General features: G+C 41.4%; 3 non-coding genes across 3 annotated transcripts; 1 reads left to right on the top strand and 2 right to left on the bottom strand.

The window, feature by feature from the left end:
* Positions 1-1,323: 1,323 nt before the first annotated feature.
* On the bottom strand, positions 1,324-1,395 carry trnac-gca (transfer RNA cysteine (anticodon GCA)). Its single transcript has one exon. It is a non-coding gene; the product is annotated as a tRNA-Cys (tRNA).
* A 1,442-nt stretch (positions 1,396-2,837) lies between these two features.
* On the top strand, positions 2,838-2,919 carry trnas-uga (transfer RNA serine (anticodon UGA)). The gene has a single exon. It is a non-coding gene; the product is annotated as a tRNA-Ser (tRNA).
* A 2,021-nt stretch (positions 2,920-4,940) lies between these two features.
* On the bottom strand, positions 4,941-5,012 carry trnad-guc (transfer RNA aspartic acid (anticodon GUC)). Its single transcript has one exon. It is a non-coding gene; the product is annotated as a tRNA-Asp (tRNA).
* Positions 5,013-10,135: the final 5,123 nt, after the last annotated feature.

The raw sequence follows: 10,135 nt of genomic DNA, 5'->3' as shown, positions 1-10,135 counted from the left end.
ATTATTGCACAAGACCAACACGCCAAAGGAGAGATGTTTTTGTCACAGGGTATACCACATGACAACGTTTTAGAGGGTGTCATCCAGGAGTTGAAGCCAAGACGTCTCGGACCGTAAGCAAGAATCATACCCCTAGACCAACGAGCCACAAACTTTCATTGTTGACACCAATTTTAGAATCATGGTACGGTTCTGAGGTCCAAGTTTCATTCCCAGCCCTACCTGTGGAGAGTTTTTATGTTCTCCCCGTGCCTGTCTATTGTTTCTGCGTTGTGTATTTTTTTTTGGATGATGAATGAGAAGACACACACATTGGCTGGTCTCAACCTGGTTTAATCTACTCTGTATTATAAAAGAGACAGATTCAGAGATGTTAACAGATTTCACTTCACAATTACTCTCAAACTCTGACACTCAGGAGTCCATCAAACAAGAAGAAATATATCACAAAAACAAATAACATCTGATTTACATTGCAGCAGATGAAAACAATATGAAAAAACTTGCATAAACTCGCATAGCTGTATTATAAAGGAGACATATTCACAGATGTTCATAGATTTCTCTTCAGAATTACTCTCAAAACTCTGCAACATCAAGAACACGGTCACCACGCGGCTTCTGCTGACACTCATTCACACTGCACAAAACACATGGCCACCTACTAATGATGCACATGGACCTCGACAACGTCTCCACTTCTCCAGCTAGCGAGTTTCTGTTTGAAATTCATGAAACACATTAAACACCCTGCCTCTGTGACTAAACCTGCTTTGCAAATGTTTTAAACTAACTAATATTCACATTCTAAAACAAAACAATGAAAATGAGTGGAGGAGAACAAAAAGTGTGCCTTCCACCAGGAATCTCACAAACAAGAGGAAGTATTTCTTCCTACCACATGATTAATGTGGCTTCAAAATAAACACACAGCCTATTTTCCGTGTTTCTCAGATCTTCCAACAATTCAATGGCATTTTCCCCTACAACGAAGATTTTTAACACACAATGATGTTGAAAAGAACAAAAAAGAATAAATGAAAGTGCTGCCTTTCAAAATAAAACCGCGCTTCCACATCCTGTTCCTATTATAGCACAATAGCATCACACCACTACATAAACTCAATAGTCGGGTATATAATTGGCAACCAAGACAAGTCTCTGACATGGCCGACCAGTGAATCAGTGTCAAAAAAGCTTGCACTGTATTTGTCATTCAAGTCACGAGTGGGGAATTTTCTACCATCTTTGAGGGGAGGATTTTTTTGCTCATGAGATGACCAAAACCCTAAATTCATGCCATCTCTGAACAAAGTAGGAAGAAGGGGGCATCCAGAGTTGAACTGGAGACCTCTTGATCTGCAGTCAAATGCTCTACCACTGAGCTATACCCCCATGTCTTACTGCTACCACTTAGTTCTGTAGACAATTCAATATTCATCATTCGTCCCAGTCGTGAAATGTGTATGATTGAGAACTGTTAGATCAAAGGATTTGTGCCTACCCGCTGCAGTAGATCATTTTAGTCTAATACCTGATTGCGAGTAATGTTTTACTTCTGACACTCACGTCTCCTGTTGAATGCAGCCCTATGGGGGCACAAACCAGTGCAATCTGTCGGCCGGTCCCAAGCCCGGATAAATGCAGAGGGTTGCGTCAGGAAGGGCATCCGGCGTAAAAACTGTGCCAAACAAATATGAGCGTTCATCTAAAGAATCCCATACCGGATCGGTCGTGGCCCGGGTTAACAACGCCCGCCCCCGGCACTGCTAACCTGCAGGGCGTCGGTGGAAATTCAGCTACTGTGGGTCGAAGACAAAGAAGAGGAGGAAACCGGATCCAGCGTCAGAAGAAAAAGAGGAATGCACAGAGCCTACAACTGAGTGTAGGGACTTTGAATGTTGGGACTATGACAGGAAAAGCTCAGAAGTTGGTTGACATGATGATTAGGAGAAAGGTTGTTATTCTGTGCATCCAAGAGAGCAGGTGGAATGGTAGTAAGGCTAGAAGTTTAGGAGCAGGGTTTAAATTATTCTACCACAGAGTATATGGGAAGAGAAATGGAGTAGGGGTAGAGTTGAAAGAGAAATTCTGGAAGGAACAAGATGAAGTAGTTCTGAGCATCCCAGACAGCGAGAGAGTTGTGATTGGTGCAGATTGTAATGGACATATTGGTAAAGGAAACAGGGGCGATGAAAAAGTGATGGGTAAGTACGGCATCCAGGAAAGGAACTTTGAGGGACAGATGGTGGTGGACTTTGCAAAAAGGATGGAGATGGCTGTAGTGAACACTTATTTCCAGAAGAGGGAGGAACATATAGTGACCTACAAGAGCAGAGGTCGAAGCACGCAGGTGGATTATATTTTGTGCAGACGATGTAATCTGAAGGAGGTTACTGACTGTAAAGTAGTGGTAGGGGAGAGTGTAGCTCGACAGCATAGGATGGTAGTGTGTAGGATGACTCTGGTGGTGGGTAGGAAGATTAAGAAGACAAAGGTAGAGCAGAGAACCATGTGGTGGAAGCTGAGAAAGGAAGAATGCTGTGCGGCCTTTCGGAAAGAGGTAAGACAGGCTCTCGTAACATCTGCCGTCTCTTCTGTATCTGAGAGAGAGAGATGAGTGGACAACCCCCTCAATACCTTCCTTGGACACTTTGAGTATCTCCTCATGCAACTCGGTTGAACTGACGTTCCTGCAGATTTTCCAAACATGAATCACTGATGTCCTCTGAGATGTGTTCGACTTTTTGTGTGTGTGTGTGTGTACCAGGTGAATAGCTAATCATGTTTACCTCTAGGAGAAAGTTCCCCGTAAGTTTGTCACACATGCTCGACAGAGTGTTGTGGCCGAGTGGTTAAGGCGATGGACTTGAAATCCATTGGGGTCTCCCTGCGTAGGTTCGATTCCTACCAACAATGCAACTGTAAACCTTTAGTTTGGGATCAGTTCAAGTCATGAGGTCACTGGTGAGTTCTGGGAGAAGGTTTGCCTGTTACAATGCAGTATCAACAAATACATTTTAGCATTACTGCGACTGTATATTTGCATGATAAAATACAGCAACTATAAATACAAATACAGCAGCATCAAGGCGATACAACACAATCCAGCGACGGTAGCAGAAAATCAAACATTAGAAGGAAACGCATCAACAAGAATATGCAAGACAAGAAAAACTTTACAAGACAATCTGACAAAACAATACAATCTAGAACAATACAAACCACGATAAAGATAATAAAACAATGTAAAGTACAAGACTACCCAGCAATAAAAGATGATACGAGCAAACCTGACGGTATAAGACGATACAAATTGATTCAAAGACGATCTAGAGTCAATACATGGCACGATCGAGACAAGATGATCAGGAACAATCTAACAATCCGGCCTTCTAAAAAAACACAATATAAAACAAGACACAACACAGGATGAGGCAGAAACAGATACGAGAAAACAATATGTGATGCAAGTCTATACTGTATGTGAGTGTGTGTGTGCCACACACCCCGTGTTGTGTTTATCAGAACTATATGGAGGAGAGAATCTGACTGACTGAGCAGGGAAAAGGTTTCTCTTCAGTGAGCCTTCTCAGTTCATTTGGTTTGTTTTTTAAGTTTTCCTTCACGGAGAAAATTTCCATCGTTGACGTCAGTGTGACATGTTATATCACATTTGGACTTTTTATCATGTCGTCATCAGTGAGGAGAGTGTGACATCATGTCATCACGATCTGATATTGGAGCTGCTCGTGATCCTCCACAGTCCGTCAGCTTTGCAGTTTTTCACTTTGGTCATTTGACTCGGGGCACATTTGCTTGAAGTTGAGAGCATTTTTTTAATGGAAGGTTCCCAAAGGTTGAAAGACATTCATTTCTTTTTGATGGGGAAAATGGATTTGATATACCGTACAAGCAAATTGAGTCATATTCGTTGTTTGAACAAATGTCATTTATTAAAGATCACAAATAAAATTGACATTCAACTCCTCCAAATTCCAGTCTTATTTCAATCAATTATTTGCACATTTGGTCATTTGGTGTTTCCATCACTAGAACATTGAACGGAATACATAGTGTTCAAAGTATGGGACTTCATGGTCCATATTTGAAAAACTTTTTTTTCAAGAACTTTCAAGAACAGAAATTAAAAAAAGAAAACAGCTGGCTTGAGTTACCACACACAGGTTTGTTTAAATTGGTATTATATCATACATTGCTGACATATATCATTGCACCACATGAACAAAAGCTAGTATCCAAAAATGATGTAAATCATTTATTTAACATGAGGAAAAATCTATTTATTTGACTCATCATTAAAATCATATAAACACGGTGCCACATTTTGCAGGCCTCATGCACCCCAAAACGATCAACAATCAGCACCAAAATTTCCTCTGGACTCTTGACAACTTCAACCTCTGAAAATATGACAACAATCACCACAATATTTGAGATAATATGGACCAAATAAGGGAAGAACGGTGGCGCACTTGTTGAGCGTTGGCCTGATAGTTCCAAGGGGAGGGAGTTCAAATCCCAGTACCAGCTGTGTCAAGTGATCGTGTTCTCCCTGTGCCTGCGTTGGTTTTGTCCGGATTCTGCCGTTTCCTCCCATGTCCAAAAATAACTAAATTGCCCCTCCACGTGTTTGTGAGTGGCTGTTTGATTCTGTGTTCCCTGTGATTGGCTGGCAACCATTTGAAGGTGTACCATGCCTCCTCCCTGAAGATTACAGTTAACAATCGTAATTCCACCGAGTGTGGCGAGTCGCTGGTCCTGCTGATTGACAGGACGTGAGCAACAGTTTCAGTTGCGTAGAACTGGAGTTGTGATATTCGCCTGATATGTGGGAGGTTCCTGCTTGGATACAAGGCTGCTTGGCATGCTTCCGAAAAAGAACAGCGCCACGAAAAGCAAAAGTTAACATTAATTAACTCCCCGTCGGGGAATCGAACCCCGGTCTTCCACATGACAGGCGGAGATACTGTCCACTATACTAACGAGGAGACTGCTATACATCTTTCCCGGAAACAGATGGTCTTGGCCTGGGTGGGGTGCTGCTCTGGAAATCATGAGCCGAGTGGAAGTTTCTGCAATTTGGTGGTGATCGTGTGTGCTTCACATGTGAATAGTCCCAGGTTCAAAACTGTGTTTAAGCAAGCCAATTTTTGAAAAATTAATTTTATTGTTAAATCTGCCATGAGAAACAGCTTCAGTCAAAGGTGAAGTTGAGTCCCATCCTGCAGACCGCAACCATCAGGCACGGAAGGAAGTACAATACTTTGAAAATTGCGTCCGTTTCTGTTTCAGCATTGAAGGAACTTAGTTGAATGTTTTTAAAATAATCTTCAATTTCCGGTTTCAGCATGAAATCCATTTGTGTACAGCACTGGACACTTCATTTACAATTTTCATTTCCGGTTGAAGTGTTTCAATCTATTATTTATAAATCAGTGAATATTTAAATATGATGATGATGATGATGATGACTTCACTCGATCTTCCATTGATGTTTTCATGACATGGAAGGAAACCGGAGTGGGCGGATTAAAAACTCGCGCAGAGAACCTGCCAACTCTTTTTTTGTCTGTTCTGAGCCGCTGGTCATCCCGTGAGAATATTGGCTTCCGTTTGGCAGGATAGGGAGACTAAGGGTCGTCTCATTAGTATCGTGGACAGTATCTCCACCTGTCATGAGGAAGACCGGGGTTTCATTCCCTGACGGGGAGTTAAATAATGCTACCTTTTGCTTTTCGTGGGGCTCTTCTTTGCGGAAAGCAAGCCGAGCAACCTTGTTTCCAAGTAGGAACCTCACACGTATTAAGTGAATATAACGACTCCTCCTACTTTCAACCTCGGTCCCAAGAACTGTGATGCCAACAGTCTCACGAGTTGCACAATCATGCTGCCCAAGAATGTTTCAGTGTTTCGCAATTTGTTTGGTTTTGCACAGCTGCCCACGAGGAACTGCACCTGAACACATGAGCAATGCAAGCTCATGAGGTGGTTTGCTGGTCGCACAGATAGACATCACGAAAGCAACAATGTCAGTTGTGTAGGACAGTAGTTGTCATATTTGCCGAAGACGCGTGAGGTCCCTGTTTGGAAACAAAGCTGCTCTGCTTGCTTTCCGCAAAGAAGAACCCCATGAAAAGCAAAAGTCAACCTGATTTAACTCCCCGTCGGGGACTCGAACTCCAGTCTTCCGTAGGACAGGCACAGATATTGTCTATGACACTAATGAAGAGACTTGTAGGCTTATTTCCCAGAAAGAGAAGCTCTTCAAATACATGAAAACGCGCTATGAATCCCAATCACACAAAGCTGATGCCATAAGACAGCCCCTTCATCGGTCTCTGATGGTGTAGTGGTACACATTCCGATGTTTCATGTAGGCAGTATGGGTTCTATTCCTACTCATCGGTGGTTTTGCAATGTTCCCTGGAACTCTCTGGCAACCAGTTTACAGTCTCTTGTGCCTTTTGCCCAATGTTAGCTGGGGAAGGCTCCGGCACTTCTGTGACCCTTGTTGAGGATAAGCAGTTTGGAAAATGCATATGGTCCCTTCTCTTTGACGGTCCTCTCGAGTGGGTGGCTGTCGCTTGATATATTTCTGCCATAGAGGATCATAGGTAATACATCTCAGGTCCCTTCTTCCGACGTTGGCGGAGGGCACAATTGGGCTTCAAGATTTAGATCTTGCTGAATTTGGACCGAATGTTCTCAATCCTCAACGTGGGATGCCCCTGATATGTAACTGACTCACAAAAATATACATTCTTTTACTTTGTGGACCAACTATTATTGTATCTTCTTGTTCATGTATTTTATCTTTGTCTCCCGTAGGCAAATGTTTATACTTTAAAAGGCCTACATAGACACTTATTCAATAAATCTGGAATCATGAATGAGGGGTGGGGGGATGGGGGGGCTAGCAAGATAGATGCAGTCGTAATTTTGGAATCCGATAGTGATGAAATATTTGCTTTTCAGCCAGATTTTGTCCGAGTTATATTTTAGATATGTCAGTCTGTCACATCAAGCAGGAGCCAATGACTTTTTGTCATTTAACGTTTTTGTTTTCTTTGGTGTAATTCTTTCCATATTGAAATTTATATGATTTAGTTTTTTTAGGGGGGGTAGTTTTGAGTGAAAATAGTGATAGAGAAATCTGTTGGAGCACTTACTTAAAAAAATAAAAATAAAAAGAACAGTGAAATGCCTCATAGAGAAAAGTAGAGAAACATGACTTCAGTAATTCAAAAAGGTAAAACAGTAATTCTCGCATATTGAGTTCCACAAAACTCAACAAAAGTTTTTAATTGACTGCACCACAAATTTTCTTTTTGTGTGTGTGTGTGTGTGTGTGTGCGTATGGACTATATCGATCACAAAGACCTTTCTGTCGATGTCATTTTGTGACAGAAATACTTTGCCTGGCTGTCATAGCATCGGATGACCCACGATGAGGATTTCATGTTCTGAAACTGTAGCTGATTTTATTTGATCCATATAATCTGAAATATCCGTCAGATTGTTGTAATATTTTCAGGAGTTGAAGTTGCCAAGAGTTGAGATGTCTGCATTAATTTTGTTGAAGATTGTGGACAGTTTTTGGGTCCATGCATGAGGCCTGCAAGGATGTGGCACTCGCCCGCCGTGTTTTTGTGATTTTAATGATGACACCCAAATAAATTGATTTTTCCACATACTAAATAAGTGTTTGACATGTTTTTGGGTACCAGCTGTTGTTCATGTGGCGCAATGACGGATGACAGCCATGTATGATATACTCTCATGCCAATTTGAACAAAGCCGAGTTTGGAAACTCAACATAAGTTGTTTTCTTTTGAAATGTCCAGATAAGTTCTTGAGCCAAAACACAAAACAACAAAAAAATAAAGTTCAAAGCATGAAGACCCATACTTTCAACACTGTATGCATTTTGTCCAATGTTTTAGTGATGTCAATAACAAATAAGCAAATGATTGACGGGAATATGGGGTTGTAGACTGTCAAATGTATTTGTGATCTTTCATAAATGATCTTGTAAAAGCAGTGACTATGACTCTATTTGCGTGTCCAGTATAGCAAAGGCATTAAAAACAGATGAATGTCTTTCAACCAGTGGGAAGCTTCCACGAACAAAATGCTCTCAACTTCACGCAAATGTGGACCAAGAAATATGTGAAAAAATCTGCAAATCTGGGACATTGTGGAGTATCACCAGCAGGCGGCCTCTGAACTCCACAATGAGTGACGACATGATGTCACATCTCTCTTAACCTCTTCACTAACAAAGAGATGATAAAACATCTGAAGTAGATTTGACATGTCACACTGACAACAAACAATGGAAAAATTCTGAGTGGGAAAGCTTTTAGTCCTTCCATCCATTTATTTAGCCACTTATCCTCACAAGCATCATGGCGAGTGCTGGAACATATCCCAGATGTCACTGGGCAGGAGGCTGAACTGGTTCCCAGCCAATCGCAAGGCACACCGAGACAAACAGCCACACTCACAATCACACCTAGGGGCAATTTAGAGTGTCCAATTAATGTTGCATGTTTTTGGAATGTGGGAGGAAACCAGAGTGCCCGGAAAAAACCCACGCAGTCACGAGGAGAACAAGCAAACTCCAGACAGGCGGGTCCGGGGTTGAACACAGGACCTCAGAACTGTGAGGCCAACACTTTACAAGCTGATCCACGATGCCGCCTCCAATGTATCCATCTTTGTCTGAATTTCCATATTTTTTATATTTTGTCACATAACATTATTGCAGGTCCAGGACAGTTATTGCAGTGTTAATATTTAATTAAAGAATATACTCATTACTCTAATTGTTGATAAATTAGAGTTTCAATGTTTATTGATGAAATAAAACAATATGATAATGTGGGGAGTGACATGAATGTTGCTTTTCATCACTATCCAAGATTCGAGCATAGAAGTGGTTGGACTTGTCTTCTGGATGAAATATTGATGAATATTTTTATGAATGCAGTAACATGTTGAGATGATTCACTTGATTATGATAATGCAGATATAAAACATTTCAGTTTCACTGGTGCTGGCTCAGCATCCTGCAGGTTTTCAGCCTTGTTGCCATGGTGACAGATTTAGAAAAACAACCTTGCAAGCTTTCAACAGCCGTGATCGTACGTATAGTGGTTAGTACTCTGCGTTGTGGCCGCAGCAACCCCGGTTCGAATCCGGGTCACGGCAGGGGTGAATTTGTGACGCTAATATTTTTAGTCCTTGTTGTTATGGTTCATATTTGCATGAATCTCTTTAGAATTACAAAAATGAACGGACCAAACACAATGATGGAAGCAATTAATTGCCATCACAGTACAAATTTGAAATCGAGCATGGAATTTTTTTAACACTGAAATCCAATGTAAAAATTTCAATGTGTGTATGTATATACAATATATATACTTTATATAGCAGAGAAAATAAGTATTTGAACACCCTGCTATATTGCAAGTGCTCCCACCAAGAAATCATGGAGGGGTCTGAAATTTTTAGCGTAGGTGCATGTCCACTGTGAGAGATTATCTAATGAGACAAATCCAGAAATCACAATGTAGGATTTTTTAAATGATTTATTTGTGTGATACAGGCAAATAAGTATTTGAACACCTGTCTATCAGGTAGAATTTGGACCCTCAAAGACCTGTTAGGCCACCTGTAAAAGTCCACCTCCACTCCATGTATTACCCTGTATCAGATGCATCTGTGTGAGGTCGTTAGCTGCATCAAGACACCTGTCTACCCCATACAATCAATAAGACTCAAACTTGTAACATGGCCAAGACCAAAGAGCACTCCAAAGACACCAGAGACAAAAAATTGTAGAACCCCACATGGCTGGAAAGGGCTGCGGAGAAATTGCCTAGCAGCTTGGTGAAAAAAGGTCCACTGTTGGAGAATCATAAAAAAATGGAAAAAGCTAAACATGCCGGTCAATCTTAATTGGAATACAGCCCAATGCAAGATATCACCTCGTGGGGCCTCAGTGATCCTTAAAAAGTTGAGGAATCATCCCAGGACTACACGACAGGACGTGGTCATGACCTGAAAAGAGCTGGGACCACCGTTTGCAAGGTGACTGTTGGTA

Source organism: Syngnathoides biaculeatus, unplaced genomic scaffold, assembly GCF_019802595.1.
Source record: "Syngnathoides biaculeatus isolate LvHL_M unplaced genomic scaffold, ASM1980259v1 ctg230_pilon_pilon, whole genome shotgun sequence".
Lineage (NCBI taxonomy): Eukaryota > Metazoa > Chordata > Actinopteri > Syngnathiformes > Syngnathidae > Syngnathoides > Syngnathoides biaculeatus.
The sequence above is the reverse complement of the archived record's forward strand: the minus strand, read 5'-3'. Positions and strand labels throughout refer to the sequence as shown.